Source organism: Rattus norvegicus, chromosome 1 (assembly GCF_036323735.1).
Source record: "Rattus norvegicus strain BN/NHsdMcwi chromosome 1, GRCr8, whole genome shotgun sequence".
NCBI classification, from domain to species: Eukaryota; Metazoa; Chordata; class Mammalia; order Rodentia; family Muridae; genus Rattus; species Rattus norvegicus.
In genome coordinates this window covers 218,140,948-218,159,531 of record NC_086019.1, presented here as the reverse complement: position 1 = coordinate 218,159,531, position 18,584 = coordinate 218,140,948, and the positions used below count along the sequence as shown (strand labels likewise).

Sequence of the window (18,584 nt, the reverse complement as noted above, 5' to 3'; positions counted from 1 at the left end):
CACAGTGTCCTTTGCCTTACAGAAGCTTTGCAGTTTTATGAGATCCCATTTGTCAATTCTTGATCTTAGAGCATAAGCCATTGGTGTTTTGTTCAGGAAATTTTTTCCAGTGCCCATGTGTTCCAGATGCTTCCCTAGTTTTTCTTCTATTAGTTTGAGTGTGTCTGGTTTGATGTGGAGGTCCTTGATCCACTTCGACTTAAGCTTTGTACAGGGTGATAAGCATGGATCGATCTGCATTCTTCTACATGTTGCCCTCCAGTTGAACCAGCACCATTTGCTGAAAATGCTATCTTTTTTCCATTGGATGGTTTTGGCTCCTTTGTCAAAAATCAAGTGACCATAGGTGTGTGGGTTCATTTCTGGGTCTTCAATTCTATTCCATTGGTCTATCTGTCTGTCTCTGTACCAATACCATGCAGTTTTTATCACTATTGCTCTGTAATACTGCTTGAGTTCAGGGATAGTGATTCCCCCTGAAGTCCTCTTATTGTTGAGGATAGCTTTAGCTATCCTGGGTTTTTTGTTATTCCAGATGAATTTGCAAATTGTTCTGTCTAACTCTTTGAAGAATTGGATTGGTATTTTGATGGGGATTGCATTGAATCTGTAGATTGCTTTTGGTAAAATGGCCATTTTTACTATATTAATCCTGCCAATCCATGAGCATGGGAGATCTTTCCATCTTCTGAGGTCTTCTTCAATTTCTTTCCTCAGTGTCTTGAAGTTCTTATTGTACAGATCTTTTACTTGCTTGGTTAAAGTCACACCGAGGTACTTTATATTATTTGGGTCTATTATGAAGGGTGTCGTTTCCCTAATTTCTTTCTCGGCTTGTTTCTCTTTTGTATAGAGGAAGGCAACTGATTTATTTGAGTTAATTTTATACCCAGCCACTTTGCTGAAGTTGTTTATCAGCTTTAGTAGTTCTCTGGTGGAACTTTTGGGATCACTTAAATATACTATCATATCATCTGCAAATAGTGATATTTTGACCTCTTCTTTTCCGATCTGTATCCCTTTGATCTACTTTTGTTGTCTGATTGCTCTGGCTAGAACTTCAAGAACTATATTGAATAAGTAGGGAGAGAGTGGGCAGCCTTGTCTAGTCCCTGATTTTAGTGGGATTGCTTCAAGTTTCTCTCCATTTAGTTTAATGTTAGCAACTGGTTTGCTGTATATGGCTTTTACTATGTTTAGGTATGGGCCTTGAATTCCTATTCTTTCCAGGACTTTTATCATGAAGGGGTGTTGAATTTTGTCAAATGCTTTCTCAGCATCTAATGAAATGATCATGTGGTTCTGTTCTTTCAGTTTGTTTATATAATGGATCACGTTGATGGTTTTCCGTATATTAAACCATCCCTGCATGCCTGGGATGAAGCCTACTTGATCATGGTGGATGATTGTTTTGATGTGCTCTTGAATTCGGTTTGCCAGAATTTTATTGAGTATTTTTGCGTCGATATTCATAAGGGAAATTGGTCTGAAGTTCTCTTTCTTTGTTGTGTCTTTGTGTGGTTTAGGTATAAGAGTAATTGTAGATTCGTAGAAGGAATTCGGTAGGGCTCCATCTGTTTCAATTTTGTGGAATAGTTTGGATAATATTGGTATGAGGTCTTCTATGAAGGTTTGATAGAATTCTGCACTAAACCCATCTGGACCTGGGCTCTTTTTGGTTGGGAGACCTTTAATGACTGCTTCTATTTCCTTAGGAGTTATGGGGTTGTTTAACTGGTTTATCTGTTCCTGATTTAACTTTGATACCTGGTATCTGTCTAGGAAATTGTCCATTTCCTGGAGATTTTCAAATTTTGTTGAATATAGGTTTTTATAGTAAGATCTGATGATTTTTTGAATTTCCTCTGAATCTGTAGTTATGTCTCCCTTTTCATTTCTGATTTTGTTAATTTGGACGCACTCTCTGTGTCCTCTCGTTAGTCTGGCTAAGGGTTTATCTATCTTGTTGATTTTCTCAAAGAACCAACTTTTGGTCCTGTTGATTCTTTCTATGGTCCTTTTTGTTTCTACTTGGTTGATTTCAGCTCTGAGTTTGATTATTTCCTGCCTTCTACTCCTCCTGGGTGTATTTGCTTCTTTTTGTTCTAGAGCTTTTAGGTGTGCTGTCAAGCTGCTGACATATGCTCTTTCCTGTTTCTTTCTGCAGGCACTCAGCGCTATGAGTTTTCCTCTTAGCACAGCTTTCATTGTGTCCCATAAGTTTGAGTATGTTGTATCTTCATTTTCATTAAATTCTAAAAAGTTTTTAATTTCTTTCTTTATTTCTTCCTTGACCAGGTTATCATTGAGTAGAGCATTGTTCAATTTCCACGTATATGTGGGCATTCTTCCCTTATTGTTATTGAAGACCAGTTTTAGGCCGTGGTGGTCCGATAGCACGCATGGGATTATTTCTATCTTTCTGTACCTGTTGAGGCCCGTTTTTTGACCGATTATATGGTCAATTTTGGAGAAAGTACCATGAGGAGCTGAGAAGAAGGTATATCCTTTTGCTTTAGGATAGAATGTTCTATAAATATCCGTTAAGTCCATTTGGCTCATGACTTCTCTTAGTCTGTTGACATCACTGTTTAATTTATGATTCCATGATCTGTCCATTGATGAGAGTGGGGTGTTGAAATCTCCCACTATTATTGTGTGAGGTGCAATGTGTGTTTTGAGCTTTAGTAAGGTTTCTTTTACGTATGTAGGTGCCCTTGTATTTGGGGCATAGATATTTAGGATTGAGAGTTCATCTTGGTGGATTTTTCCTTTGATGAATATGAAGTGTCCTTCCTTATCTTTTTTGATGACTTTTAGTTGGAAATTGATTTTATTTGATATTAGAATGGCTACTCCAGCTTGCTTCTTCTGACCATTTGCTTGGAAAGTTGTTTTCCAGCCTTTCACTCTGAGGTAGTGTCTGTCTTTGTCTCTGAGGTGTGTTTCCTGTAGGCAGCAGAATGCAGGGTCCTCGTTGCGTATCCAGTTTGTTAATCTATGTCTTTTTATTGGGGAGTTGAGGCCATTGATATTGAGAGATATTAAGGAATAGTGATTATTGTTTCCCTTTATATTCATATTTGGATGTGAGGTTATGTTTGTGTGCTTTCATTCTCTTTGTTTTGTTGCCAAGACGATTAGTTTCTTGCTTCTTCTAGGGTATAGCTTGCCTCCTTATGTTGGGCTTTACCATTTATTAACCTTTGTAGTGCTGGATTTGTAGAAAGATATTGTGTAAATTTGGTTTTGTCATGGAATATCTTGGTTTCTCCATCAATGTTAATTGAGAGTTTTGCTGGATACAGTAACCTGGGCTGGCATTTGTGTTCTCTTAGGGTCTGTATGACATCAGTCCAGGATCTTCTGGCCTTCATAGTTTCTGGCGAGAAGTCTGGTGTGATTCTGATAGGTCTCCCTTTATATGTTACTTGACCTTTTTCCCTTACTGCTTTTAATATTCTTTCTTTATTTTGTGCGTTTGGTGTTTTGACAATTATGTGACGGGAGGTGTTTCTTTTCTGGTCCAATCTATTTGGAGTTCTGTAGGCTTCTTGTATGCCTATGGGTATCTCTTTTTTTAGGTTAGGGAAGTTTTCTTCTATGATTTTGTTGAAGATATTTACTGGTCCTTTGAGCTGGGAGTCTTCACTCTCTTCTATACCTATTATCCTCAGGTTTGATCTTCTCATTGAGTCCTGGATTTCCTGTATGTTTGGACCAGTAGCTTTTTCCGCTTTACATTATCTTTGACAGTTGAGTCAATGATTTCTATGGAATCTCCTGCTCCTGAGATTCTCTCTTCCATCTCTTGTATTCTGTTGGTGAAGCTTGTATCTACAGCTCCTTGTCTCTTCTTTTGGTTTTCTATATCCAGGGTTGTTTCCATGTGTTCTTTCTTGATTGCTTCTATTTCCATTTTTAATTCCTTCATCTGTTTGATTGTGTTTTCCTGGAATTCTTTCAGGGATTTTTGCCATTCCTCTCTGTAGGCTTCTACTTGTTTATTAATGATTTCCTGTGTTTCCCTAAGTGTGTTCATGTCTTTCTTGAAGTCCTCCAGCATCATGATCAAATATGATTTTGAAACTAGATCTTGCTGTTCTGGTGTGTTTGGATATTCCATGTTTGTTTTGGTGGGAGAATTGGGCTCCGAGGATGGCATGCAGTCTTGGTTTCTGTTGCTTGGGTTCCTGCGCTTGCCTCTCGCCATCAGATTATCTCTAGTGTTACTTTGTTCTGCTATTTCTGACAGTGGCTAGACTGACCTATAAGCCTGTGTGTCAGGAGTGCTGTAGACCTGTTTTCCTCTCTTTCAGTCAGTTATGGGGACAGTGTGTTCTGCTTTCGGGCGTGTAGTTTTTCCTCTCTATAGGTCTTCAGCTGTTCCTGTGGGCCTGTGTCTTGAGTTCACCAGGCAGCTTTCTTGCAGCAGAAAATTTGGTCTTACCTGTGGTCCCGAGGCTCAGGTTCGCTCGTGGGGTGTTGCCCAGGGGCTCTCTGCAGCGGCAGCAACCAGGAAGACCTGTGCCGCCCCTTCCGGGAGCTTCAGTGCACCAGGGTTCCAGATGGTCTTTGGCTTTTTCCTCTGGCGTCCGAGATGTGTGTGCAGGGAGCAGTCTCTTCTGGTTTCCCAGGCTTGTCTGCCTCTCTGAAGGTTTAGCTCTCCCTCCCACGGGATTTGGGTGCAGAGAACTGTTTATCCGGTCTGTTTCTTTCAGGTTCCGGCGGTGTCTCAGGCTGGTGTCCTGCCGCTCCTGGGCCCTCCCCCACGGGAGCCCAGAGGCCTTATACAGTTTCCTCTTGGGCCAGGGATGTGGGCAGGGGTGAGCAGTGTTGGTGGTCTCTTCCGCTCTGCAGCCTCAGGAGTGCCCACCTGACCAGGCGGTTGGGTCTCTCTCGTCAAAGAGTTTTACTTGGTCCTCTTGGTGCTTTAGTTAAAAGTTGAAAATAATTTGCTTGAAAAAAATTGTTTTCTGCTGGGGAGTTTTATCTTTCTCTCTTGAGCCTCCTCTCCAAGGAGAGATGCCCCTCCCTTTACTCCCCTTGTCCAGTCTATCTGCTATTAACAGTTGTGTATAAAGAACTCCAGGTTAGTGAGTGACCCTGTCTGAAGCAGACATTAACAAGATCCTTGAGGAAAAAAACGCTCTTAAATAAAAGTTCCTCTGGTATAAAACAAGTGTAGTGAAAGGAAATTTAATTTTGTGGACCCTGCTCTAGTGGTGGTGTGTTGGTTGATAGCCAACGTAATTTTTTTGAAGCATAGTGTTTTATCTGTGCTTGTGCTCACAGCCCACACAGTGGGGTGGGGGGAGTGAAACTAGCCTCGGAGTCGCTATAGCAAGCATGGAGACTTCTCAGTCTCACCCAATTTTTCTGGCTCTTCAAGAGCTGTTTGAAAAAAAAGGCTTAGGACATGGAGAGTGCCTTTGATTCTATCCCCACAGCAGTCAGTTCCTGCCCCTGTGGTCAAAATGCCCCAGGTTGGGGGACAGAGAAGCCCCTAAAATAGTTTCAAAAAGAAGTGTCCGGTCCTAGAGGAATTTTGCTTCTGTGTCCTGAAGTACATAGTTTTTTTTTCCCACCCCCCAAGTACATAGTTTTTAAATGGCCTCGGGGCATATCATTACCTTGGTTGCAAGGTTTAGCAAAAGTTCAATCTCTTTGAAGAAAAAAAGATATCTTGAGAAAAATATATCACCACATCAGATGACCAAGATTTGGAGGTACAGCCTTTATTCAGCTCTTCTGACTATATGTCCAGCCACTGTTCTATTGGTTAATACTAACACATCATTCATAGAAAAAAGCCTATGAACTCTACCAAGTCTATTAAGTCCATTAAGTGTTTGGATAATGGCAAGGATCAAGAAATAATGATAGGCATTTTAAGAAGAAAATTTATTTTTTTCTTTATTAAAGGAAAATTTTAATACATTTGCTAGTGTTTAAGTACGAAAGATGGTTAGAAGTGTCTTGGAAAACTGAGAAAGTAAGAATGGTCAAACCAAAATGAAACCAGGAATAACAACAAAACGCCCCAAAAGCAAGATAATTTGGTATTCTATGGCATATATGAAGTTGTCTTAGTGAATGCACCTTTCTGGTTGTCTGATGATGTGACAGTCTGTGCTTACCTTTATTTTCTTGTAGCTACTGTCCATCCATGTTAGGGGGTACACAAATTTAACTTCTTGATTGTTTTTTATTAATTAATGACTTAAATACAAGCTGTGACACATTTTAAAATTGTATGAGAGGTATGGTTTGTCCTATCTTTTATGGGAAAGGATATTAACTAATTATTCTACCACTGAGTCTAATTTTGTTTTTTGGATGCGATGAACCCAGTGCTTTTTTAGTCTTGATCATTGCTCTTACCAAGGAGAGCAAGAAAACTGATCTTCAGAGCATACTGTAGTGTCAAGAACATCTCAGTTCATTCTTCAAGCTCATTCAAGGTGATCAAGACCTTGACATATATACATAGATATGTTTGTATATTGAGGCCTCTAAGTGTATACATGTTTCCTACTGTGATCATTGTATTTTGCAGTTCAATTTAGAAAAAGATTGAAATGGTGGGGGTGAGACAGTGGGGGAATGTAGAGAGAATATCCTGAGTGAAAATGTTTTGGTCACATGTTTGGAGACTGGTTCTAGACAACAGGCCAGGATGAGACAGGCACTTAAAAGCAGCTTTTCTATAAAGCACTGACTCCTCACTTTGGATCTATGGTGTGACTAAAGGAGGATGAAAGCCAGGCATCTCTGCCTTCATGTTGTGTTTGTCTGCCTCCTTTACTTTTACTGAAGGCACAGAGATACTCTTGTCTTTAACCTTTCCCCTTGAGTCCCCGAGGAGTTTCAGAGCAGCAGAACCTTACAGCATAATATACCCCCAGGACATCGGTCATTACCCTTGAAGGGAGACCTCCATCCCTGAACAGAAGTGATCATTTTGTAGAATGTAGATTGTTCCCTTTAAGATTAAGAGTGATAAGGATTCCTTGGAATTATCTCATAGAACCTGAAAGAGACAATGATAAATTGAACTACAACTTGGAAAGACTGCTTCTGAACACACACCTGTTAGTTTTCCAGTTCCAGCTCTTCCTCAATTTAAATGTAAACCTAGTATCAGCAAGAACTTGGTGCCACTGGATTCCTTTATTTGTTTCTTTCTCCAGTGTGGTTATACAGGATAAAATCTTCTCTGCTTTGTACAATAGTTTACCTCTTTCATTGATATATTCTGCTTGGGTTGTATATTTTTGAGACCAAGTTCTCATCCTAGAAACTCCAGTAACAAGAAAGTGACCAACTATAGGATAGTACTTCTGCCAAGGAGTAAGTAGACCTTTCTTTCTGAAACTGAAAGAAGAAGGCTCTTTTCTTAAAAGACCAAAGGTACATTAAATCCAGCAATTATAAGGAATATGAAAATACGGAGAAAAAAAGAGATACATACAGATGGGCATACAGATAGATCAGACAGAACAACAAATACACACACACACACACACACACACACACACACAGAGAGAGAGAGAGAGAGAGAGAGAGAGAGAGAGAGAGAGAGAGAGAGAGAGAGAATATATGAAGAGAAGAAATATAGGAACCTAAAAAGAGTAGGGTTGAAAGATATTTGTGCTGGAATTGGTGAAGTGCTACTAAATTATGTCTTCTGTATTTCTCACAGATTATTGTAATCTTACCCAACTACCTTAGGAGTAAAGAATAAACGTTGAGACAATGATTGAAGCATAGCTAAATCTAGTAGCAATTAAACAAGTTTAGAAGATCATATCCCCAAACAATTCCTATTTATGCTCGGAGACCTACTGGGGCAGGTCCAGTCGAAAGCCAAGTCAGCCTCCTGGGGCTTGGTGGAATCAAAGTGGACAGGGAATTCTCCAGAAATGAGATGAAGAGTGAGAACAGAGAAACAACCAGAGTTCTAACTCCACAATTCCTCAAGCCCCATGTTCTTCCCTGGTAAAGGGGCAGTGGGGAAGAGCTGGCACACAGAAATGTGTGCTGTCCTCAGAGGAAGGCAGGTTCTCAGAGTTCAGCTCCATTGAACCATTAGGAGGATCATAGCTTAAGCTTCAGTTAGTCATGTGCTGAGTATGTAGTACCAGGTCCAGGTAGGGGAGACTTGTCTGAGCTGCTGTGTTGTCTAGACCCTGAGAATGGGCCAATGAATGGTCTTTTGTTTGGCATCTCGTGAGAGGGTCTTTCTGGTCTTGAATGACAAGATAGTATAGAGGATAGTTTAATCTCTTATGGAGAGCTACTGAGGAGTCACCCATTTTGGGTACAAATAGTAACTATTACAAACCAGTCTTTAAAGCAAACATCCTCCCTGCAAGGGTTCAAAGGAGAGATCCATTTCCTTAGAACTGTGGGTCAGTTCTTAAGGTTGTCTGAAAATGGTCAGAAATATATCCTTCCTTGAGGAATGAATGCTTTGTTGCGATAGCCAGAATATATACTGCAATTTACACAGCTTCTAAGTTACACAGTCACAATCAAATTCTAGGAAGAGGAGAGACTTGTAGATGATGTTTTTGGAGACATACTGATTCTGAATAGTGATACCAGAGGATGACATATTGTTAAGGTAATGTGAGAAAATGACCAGAGCTTCTCAACCCAACCTTCAAGAGGCAGAGAGTTGTAGAGTCACAAAGGCAGCTTGGGAATACCAAAGGAGAGCACTACCACCTGCAGCAGAAACTCACATCTTTCACTCTTACTGTTTTGCAAAGTCCTCAGAGGAGGAATGAATCGAGCAGGGGAGCCTGGTGGGCTTTCTCAGTTATTCACCAATGCCTTGGATGAAGCCAAACAGCCAAGAGTAAGTTTTCATTTCTATGTTTATTATACTTTGGATGCTTTTAAAAATAAAATAACTCACAATCAAACCCCAAAGCTCTAAATAAAATGCATAGAAAAAATTAAAAAAAAACTGGAGATAGAAATATCAATTTAATTTAAATTTGGGCTCAAGGATGTTTAATAATTGACTATTAAGCTTAGTTTGGGTTTCCTAACAGCCACCACATGTTTTCCTGATTGAGCAAAACATGGTATATTTATTGTCAAGTTGGATTCCATATGTATGCATGTCTGCTCAAAAGAAAATGTGTGTGTGACTCCAGAGTATGCTACACATTTGTAATACCAGCACCTGAGAGGTGATATGGGGAAATCATGCGTTCAAGACCCACCTTGGCTATAAAGTCAATATATGTCTCAAAACAAAACAACGGTATGTAGTGGTTCGTGCCTCTTAACACCACTACTTGGGAGGCTGAGGCAACAGGTTCTCCATGAGATTGAGGCCAGCCTGGGCTACATAGGTAGTTTCAACCTGTTTGGAGTACATTTTACAAAGTAAGACAAAACAAAAATAAGAACAAAACAAAACAAAACAAAAAATTAAACACAATGCCAAACAAACAAACAAGCCTAGCTAAGAACAAGTAATAAAGCAAAGAAGAGGAACACAGTGTGTGGTGTGTGAATGAGAGGAGTGGTACTCACCCTCTTAGTAGATGGCATTGGTTTACAGACATGAAACACATCTAGGGTTTGAGACCTTGGCATAGTCTACATCATGATCCTTTCCCTCTTTGATCTTCTGACCTTTAAACTTACTTGAAACTTGTGGACTAGAAGAGTCTGATTGAGGGATGTAGCTCCCTGGAACTGAGGTTCAGTGAGCAGACTTAGCTTTGGGGCACAGATTCCTTGTAGTTGCAGATGCCAGTGGGGAGAACTTGGCTATATATTTAATCAAAAATTGGAACTCTTCCCAGGATTTCAGAAGCCTTGAATGTTGAGTTAAGCTTTGTTGGCCTTTTAAAAATAATAGTTTTTTTTTATTTTTGAGAATTCAGATATGCATATAATCAAACTCCTAGTTATCCCCAAATCCTTAACATGCACCCCTACCTTCATGTCCTTTTTTTTTTTAACCAGTAAGTCCAGTTAATGCTGCTCGTATATTCATGGCTGTGGGGCCATCCACTGGAGCATGAGAAGTCTATCACTGGCCATACATTAAGAAAAAAATCTGTCGATAGTTCCTCAGTAATGTGCTAGAAGCTTGCTTGGATTATCTTGTTCAGGCCAAAGCTGATAGCTGTAGCTACTGTGAGTTCACAATTCCATAGCATTTCATAGCACCCTGAGTTAATTTTAAAATTGCGTGTGTGTGTGTGTGTGTGTGTGTGTGTGTGTGTGTGTGAGAGAGAGAGAGAGAGAGAGAGAGAGAGAGAGAGAGAGAGAGAGAGAGAGAAAGAGAGTATCTGGGGTATAGATACCCCTATGTGCATATACTGAGGCCAGAGCAGCACATTGGGTGTCTTCCTCTATCCCTGCCTGCCTGATTGCCTTGAGATATGATCTTTCCCACAAGCAGAGACCTGATTCTTTGGCTAGACTGTCTGTCCAACAAGTTCTGAGCATCTGCCCATCTCTGCTTCCGAGGGCTGTGGTTACAGGCACGACCAGTCACACATGACTTCTTGTGTGGAGTCTGGGGATTCAAATCTATGTCCTCAAGCTTGCAGAGCAAGTGCTTTAAACCACTGTGCCATCTCCCCAGATCCTGTCCTCTAAATCTTACTCAGTAAATCTTCAGTATAGTACTGGTCACTACATGATTTTAGAGTGCCAGGCACTGGTTTAGGCTCTAAGCAACAGTGAATGTCAAGCAAAGTCATTAATGCTGTTAGGGAGCGTGGAGCCACAGAGGTGTGGCTGTAAACAAATGAACAGGGAGGTAAACATGTCATCAAATGGGAAGAGAGACCCTTGATAGATACAACAGTTCTCTTTATGGGCACTGACTGTTCCCTTTGTGTTTAATCATGGAGAGCAAATGCCAAGGATGGAAGTTAGTCTGCTAGTTATCCTCAGTGCCCTGCACACACAGAGAGGGTGGAAAGTGTTTTCTGCTCACATTCAAATCCAGGTCCTCAGCTTACAGAACAAGTGCTCTAAATCACTGAGAAGTTTCAACATTTGGAAACCCCCAGACAAAACCTACCCATCCAGATATTCTCCTGTATTTCTTATTCTAAAAATGAATTGAAGTATTCATTCAAGCATATATTATATATTGAACATATGTCTCCCCCATTTTTTACCTTCCCCTTTCTCACCTCTTTGCCTCTCAACCATTAACTGTGTCTCCATAGAGTTTTACTTCTGCTTTCATGCCCTGTATACCCCATGATTTTATGTATCTCTGTGAAGTCTAATAAGCAGAACAAGAGAAAGCAGGTACTTATCTTCCTGAGGTTGATTCATTTAAGTGTCTCCAGTTGCATCTATTTTCTTGCAAATAACAGAACTTCATTCATCCTCATGGCTGAAAAGTTGGTGTTCTGTACATGTACCATGGTTTCCTTATCTGCTCTGCTCTTATTGGGAGCCCAGGTTGGTTCAATAACTTAGCTATTGTGAACAGTGTCACTGTCAACATCGATATGCAATTATCTGTACCATATGTTCACTTGGAGTCTTTTGGATGAGTACCCAGTAGTAATGCAGCTAGCTCAAAGAGACATTTTAGATTTGTGAGAAAGCGCCATCCAGATTTCCACAGTGACTAGACTCATTTACATTCCCAGCAGCAATGGGTAAGTGTTTCCTTCGTTTTAGATCTCTGGGAGCATTTGTTGTTGCTTTTCTGTTGACTGACATTGAGACTCGCCGGAGATGGAGATGGAATTCTCATGCCATTTTGGTTTGCTTTTCTTTTCTCTGATGGCCACTACCATGGCTGAACCTTAAAATTATTTTAGGTTCATTTTTATTTATGTGTGCATCCGTGCGTGTAGTGTAAAATATGTTCACATGTATGTGGGTGCCCACAGGGGCCAGAAGAGGGCATTGGATCCTAGGGAGCTGCAGTTACAGATGGTTTTGGGCTGCCCAGAATGGGCGCTAGAGAGCAAACCAAAGTCCTCTGCAAGAGCGAGCAGTGCTGTTGGTGTACAGCCACCTCTCCCACCCCCTGAGCATTTTTATTTATTTATCTTTCCTAAACTGTCTGTTCCCTTCAGTAGCCCATTTATTAATTGGGTTGTTTGATTTCCTGTAGTTTATTTTTCTTTCATTTTCTAACTTCCTTACCAAGTGTGGCTGTCACAAATGCCTTGGCAGCATCAGGCAACAGCACAGAGGTAAATGTCTTTAGAGAGGGGGAACAACATTTTTTGCAACACGAGCTTGAAATTATATTTTAAAAAGTAGGGTTATACCAAAATTGTGAAAAAAGTTAAAGGAAGAGCTGCAACTAGTACAAATACTGTTAACATATTTTTCCATGATGGAAAGGAACAATGTCCTTATATGACTGTCACAAGTACAAAGGTCATGGCAAGTCTTCAAACTGGAGCACAGCAAATATGGGCTGAGACACATTCTTCTAGAGATGTTCCTGTCACCTTGCAGGGCTGTACTGCTAGCTCAGGGAATGAGATACACAGTAGCATTCTATCTGCCATGGATGATGGGATGCTTTTGAATGGAGTGTCTGCATCCAGCCCTGTCCAAATGCTGGTGTTGTACTCTGCCATGTGATGTTATTAGTTAGTGGAGCCTGAGGAGAAAGTAGGTTTGGATGAGAATGTGGGTATCAAAGCCCTGTGACAGGATTAATATTCTAGAGGGGGAAGGGAGTACACTTTCTTCTCTCTGTGTGAGGATACAGAAGAAGGCAGCAATCTGCCATCCAGACCAACAGCATTCACTGTGACCCGACCCATGACCACCTTGAACTTGGAATTTTCCACCGTCAGAATTTTGGACAATAGAAATCTATAGTCTGAACTACTCAGTCAATGGTAGTTTAAAATAACATCCTGAATGAAAACAAACATTTATATTCTAGAGAATGAAAACATGTTTGTTCTTGCTTATACAAGGGTTCTGGTGGCGAAGGCATGTGATTGCATATATGGTTCCCTGTGTTTATAATTGTGCATCCATCTTTCTTTTTTCCTTCCTTCCTTCCTTCCTTCCTTCCTTCCTTTCTTTCTTTCTTTCCATTTTTTTTAAAAAATTGGGTATTTCTTATTTACATTTCAAATGTTATTCCCTTTCTCAGTTTCCTGTCCATCAGCCCCCTAACCCCTCCACTCCCCTTCTATAAGGGTGTTCCCCTCCTCATCCATCTCCCCTTAACAACCCCCTGACAATCCCCTACATTGGGGGTCCAGCCTTGGCAGGACCAAGGGCTTCTCCTTCCACTGGTGCTCAGCAAGGCCATCCTTTGCTTCATATGCAGTTGGAGCTGTGGGTCAGTCCATGTAGTCTTTGGGTAGTGGTTTGGTCCCTGGAAACTCTGGTTGGTTGAGTTGTGCATATTCATCTAATTTTTTATTGTAGGCACCATGGAAACTTGCAGTGAAGTCTGTTTCTATTAATTATAAGTGAGGAATACTCAATATTGGGACTTTAAAATAAATTAAAACAAGAGATGTTTCTTTAAGCATCCATTAATCATTCATTATAACCTGCATTATATAGTTTACTATGGGTAGGCATCTAGTGTTGGGATTATTTACAAAGGCAAAGGAAGGCTTTAGGTATCCCAAAATGGGCATCGGACCAGCAAGAGGCAGCAATGATGAGAGGCGCTTTCTACCCTTGGGACTGGAGTAACATGGTAAGGGAACAGTGCCATTGGAACTCAGTCATACCTCACACTATGGAGACTAGGGCACTCACTCAGAGCTGGGGTCACTGAACCAAAGGGTTGGGGAAAGATGATAATTTGTGGGAGATGAAAACCCTATGTTTTATTTCATAGTTCTTCATTCTCCAGGCAGCTCCTACCTTTGATTAAACCTAACTGGAAGCCAGAGGGTGATGGGCCCAGCTGATACAGTTCTTAGAGACCAGCCTTCCACAGGATATGGAGGATGTGGTCACTGAACCAAAGGGTTAGGGAAAGATGACAATCTGTGGGAGATGGACATCCTATCTCTTATTTCATAGTTCTTCATTCTCTAGCCAGCTCCTCCTACCTTTGATTAAACTTAACTAGAAGCCAGAGGGCGATGAGCCCAGCTGATGCAGTTCTTAGAGACTGGCCTTCCACAGGACATGGGAGGATGAACATAGATTTGGCGGAAAACACCTGAATAGCTGGCAAAACCTTTCCTGGGTGAGCCTTGCTAAGGAAGAGCAGGCTTTCCAAGGATTGAAAAAGGGGTGTCCAGAGAGATGGGAGGATAGATTGGTATCACTGAGACAAGAAATGGGGAATTTCCAGGAAAGGGGAGTAGCCAATGGCTGTAGATGCAATATAGATGGACTCCAAACTACCTATTTGATTCAGGAATAGGAAGATCCTTGATTACCTTCATTAATATGGTCTCAAGGAGTATAAGGATTAAATATAATCACACATTGTCTGCTTGTAATAAAGAACAGATAATGGCTGTTATAGGAAAGGGACAAAGAAGAATTCTTGTTTGCCCACCTTTCCTTTTCTTCTCCTCCTTCCTCTATTCTTTCACTTTGTAGACATGATCCCATGATCTGATGTAGCCCAGGCTGACCTCAGAACCACTATGTGACTATGAATGACCTGAACTCCTAGTCTTTCTACCTCTGTTTCCAGAGCAGTGGGATTATAAACAGTTCCACCAAATCTGGCAAAAACATCTTAAAGGGTAACACTGTATTATGTATATTTATGTTTATACTATGTATGTGTGTGTGTGTTTCGTTTGTATGTGTGTCTATGCACCACATTTGTGCTGTGCCCACAGGGGCTACCAGAGAGTATTGATCTCCTGGGACTGAGTTACAGACAGTTATTTTCTACTATATTGCTACCCACCGCAGGTTCTCTGGAAGAGCAGTCAGTACTCGTGACAGCTCCTAGAAGAACAACAGTTTCCATGATTATTACTAACATTCATGGAGAGTTTACTAGGGCCCAGACAGATTTATTCTCTTAATGTTTCTATGAGTGGAATCCCACTGTTTTTTTCCTGAGTGAGGAAATTAAAGCAGAAAGTATCCACAGGTCACATTTGTTGGTCTGTGTATTCTAACACTAGTACCTACTTAATCCAACTCCAGAGACTATCCTTTTGACTAGTAGGAAAAGGATCAAGAATGTAGAAGAGTTTCTTTCTGGTATACTCTGACTTAAGATTTCAGTGCTGACTTGAAAAGTCACTGGTATGCTGAATTATTCCAACATTACTTTCAATGGCCGAAAAAGGGAGAAATTATACATTGCTGATGAACTAATGAGTGGAGAAAAACAACCATGCAGCATATATATTATATATAACAGAATGTTATCCGGTCATGTAAGTAATGTAGTTTAAAAGCCTGGTACAAGTTCATGCATGCATTCAATGTGTGGTGATCATATATTCATCCCTATGACCATCTCTTATGTCCCTCTTGCTTCTGCTGATCTTCTTTCCAACTTTTCTCCTACTTTCAGTTCTTTGTCTTTTTATTTTTATGCAATGAGTTTAATTAGGCTCCCTTTTTGTTTGCTTGTTTGTTTTGTTTTTAGCCAAGGTTTCTTTGTATAGTTTTGGTTGTCTTGGAACTCGATCTATAGGCCAAGCTTACCTTATCTCAAAGATCAGCCTGCATCCTGAGTGCTGGGATTAAAGGCATCCACAATCATGCCCATACTAGGGCTACTTTTATGAACATGATGACTAGGGACTATTTATGGGAGCATGGGAAAATTACTGGTGGGTATACCACTGAAGAAAATGATTCTAGCTCTTCAGGCAATTTGTCCATTGCTTCTTAAGGAGGGGTGCACCTTACAAGCTTCCCCTCATTTATGATGGAATGTTAAATGGCTTTATCTTGTGTAGGTAGATGCAGCTGCTGTAAGTTTGTGGTGCAACTGCTAGGCTACATCCAGAAGACAACATTTCCCAGCACTCCTCTCTATCCTCTCACTTTTCAGATCTTTACACCCCCTTTTCTGCAATGTTCCTTTGGACCTTGAAAGTAGTCATTTAGATGTTTGCTCAGCACTCAACAGTCATCTAGCCTCTGCATTTTGACTACCTATGAGTCTTTATATAGCTCTTGTTCATGGCAAAATAATTTTTTTGAGCAAGAATAGAACTTGTCTATGGATATAAATACAATTTTTTTTGAAATTTAATGAAGAAATTTATTGAAGATCTGAAAAACAACTCCTACAAGATTAACTTTTCCACAAAATTGTAGCTATGCGATCATGGTGTCTATCATGTTAAAACGTGCATTAGACACTAATACAAAAACCATGAAAACAAGCCACCATTCTTTAACAATTGAGCAAAGATAAAATGCCTAAGGAACAATATGGATGACTTGGAAAGGATGGGCTCTTTAAGCACCATTTAAAAAAAAGCACAGATGGATGAGTGTTCAGTTGTGTGCACTGAAGGGAACCTTGGCACTAGGAGTCAGAGCATTTTGTCACAGAGCATTAACACATATAAACGTGCGTAGTGTCAAAGGAACAGAACCACCAGCATTCAAAAGCAGCTTTGTCAACGAGGCAAACACTGTACAGCATGTCTCTCTGTTGTCCATCACTGATACACTGGTAGAAACTTTGAAATGAAAAAAAGAAAGAAAAAAGGAGCAGTTACTCCTTTTATTTTCTCTGTTTAAAATCAAACAGAAAACAAACATCAACTCTGTTATACACTAACTGTCTTCAAAGTACATCATTTGTACAAGAGAAGGACTAAGAACCAAACTGTTTACCGAGATCCAAGCACAAGTGAGTGAGAGAGGGAGAGCGCGCGCGCACTCCTCACAGGGCTTTCCAATGGTACTCAGGAGGGGCCACTTCATAATCACTGGCACTGAAGAGAGTTGCAGAATTCTTCGCCAGGTATTTGAGGAAATCATGTAGATAGTTCAGTAATAAACCAAAGCTTTTCTCATCTAGAGGTGTATATGCCAGCATCGCTCCAATTCGCACCAATAATCTCAGTAAATGTGGCGCTCCACACACCTGGGACATGGGTTCATCCGGGTGATCGGCCAGAATTTCAGCATGCTGTGGTCTCTCAAACTTGTAGAGTAGTTGAGTGCCCAGCACTACATTGAAGTACTCCTTTATCCCTGCCACAACCTCATTAACAGCATACTCCTTATTATATTTCCTGGAGACTTCTTATAGTTTGCATAATCCTCCAAAATGGAATCCACACTCTTCTTGGCGGGAAGATAAAAAAGCTGCTTTTGTCTTGTGATCAGGTCCCAGTCATCCACAAGCCATGGTTTCAGCTCCTCAGGAATCTTCACTTTAACTTCAACTCTGTTCATGGATGTTCCTTCATTTTCAACGGTTGGATCTACCCGGGCTCTCTTCTTCCTAGGAGGCTGAGGTGTCTCACTGGTACTGCCACCATCTCCGTTTCCAGGTGTTTTCTGTTTGTTCTTCTGTGTTTTCACTTCAACATTTTTCTGTTGCAGACAAGATGTCTTCTTCCCTGAAGCAGCCTCTCTCATCTTGCCCTCTGCATATTGTTCCTGATTGGCCTTTTGAAGTTCTCGCTGTTTCTGCAAATTGGTGTCCCCATTCATCCCAATTTTTATTCCAACCACTGTAATGGATAATATATTTCACTTGTTTGTCCTTTATGGTAACCTTTACACACTTTGCTTCATAAAGAAGAGGCCCATGAAAGCACAGCACTCACCCTCCTGGAATTTAGGCTTTGGGTCCTGCTTGGGCGCCATTTTTAAGTGATTCGCTGCCTCCTCTTTCTCCCACCAACCCCAACTACAGCCCCCTACTCTCTACTCCACCCAATTTCAAAATACAAATATCCATAAAGCAAGTTTACTATATGCCCATTTATTAAAACAGCAGTAGTAAATCATCCCCATTCTCCTATGCCCTGCTTAAAGAGTCTTTGACTATCCCAATCACAGGCTTTTGCTTTTCGGGAATTATGAACTCTGGCCAGCAGAGAGGAAGCTTCCAATAAAGTTTCAGCTTGATTTCTCTGTGTCTTGCAATCAAAGTATGTGGTGTGTCTTCAGCAATAGGATCCTACTACTATCTCTTACTGAGAACCTCTGCTGTTTTGAGAACCTTTCGGGCCTCCTTAACCAACAACTCATAGGGAGGTATCCCTCCCCTGGTACTGTGACTTTCATTTAAAAGTCTGTGACTTTAGGGAGCACCACTCATAAAAGGTACTTTAGTTCAAGCTTTTTTAAAAAATGTATTTTGATATGGATACCCCTTGAAAGATTATGTTTAATAAACAGAACAATTTCATGTGTTTTGAGGTACCTTGAATAGGCAAATTCACAGAGACAGAATGAAAAGCAGGGGTCACAAGACTCTGTAGAGGACAATGGAGAGTTATTGTATAATTAACTAGACTTTTTGAGAAAATGACATGATAGAGAGAAGTACAGTTATAAAATGAGAATGCAGTTAATGTTTTATTCAAAAAAAAACTTAGTACACAGAAATGAGCTCCTGACAGTAGGTGGGGTGCAAAAACAGTTGATTTGAGCTGACAAGGGTGGGTGAGGGTACAAGTCTA

At 40.6% G+C, this 18,584-nt stretch overlaps 1 pseudogene; it reads right to left on the bottom strand.

Moving 5' to 3' along the window:
- Window positions 1-4,667: 4,667 nt before the first annotated feature.
- Window positions 4,668-17,763, bottom strand: Morf4l1-ps3 (mortality factor 4 like 1, pseudogene 3; annotated as a pseudogene).
- Window positions 17,764-18,584: the final 821 nt, after the last annotated feature.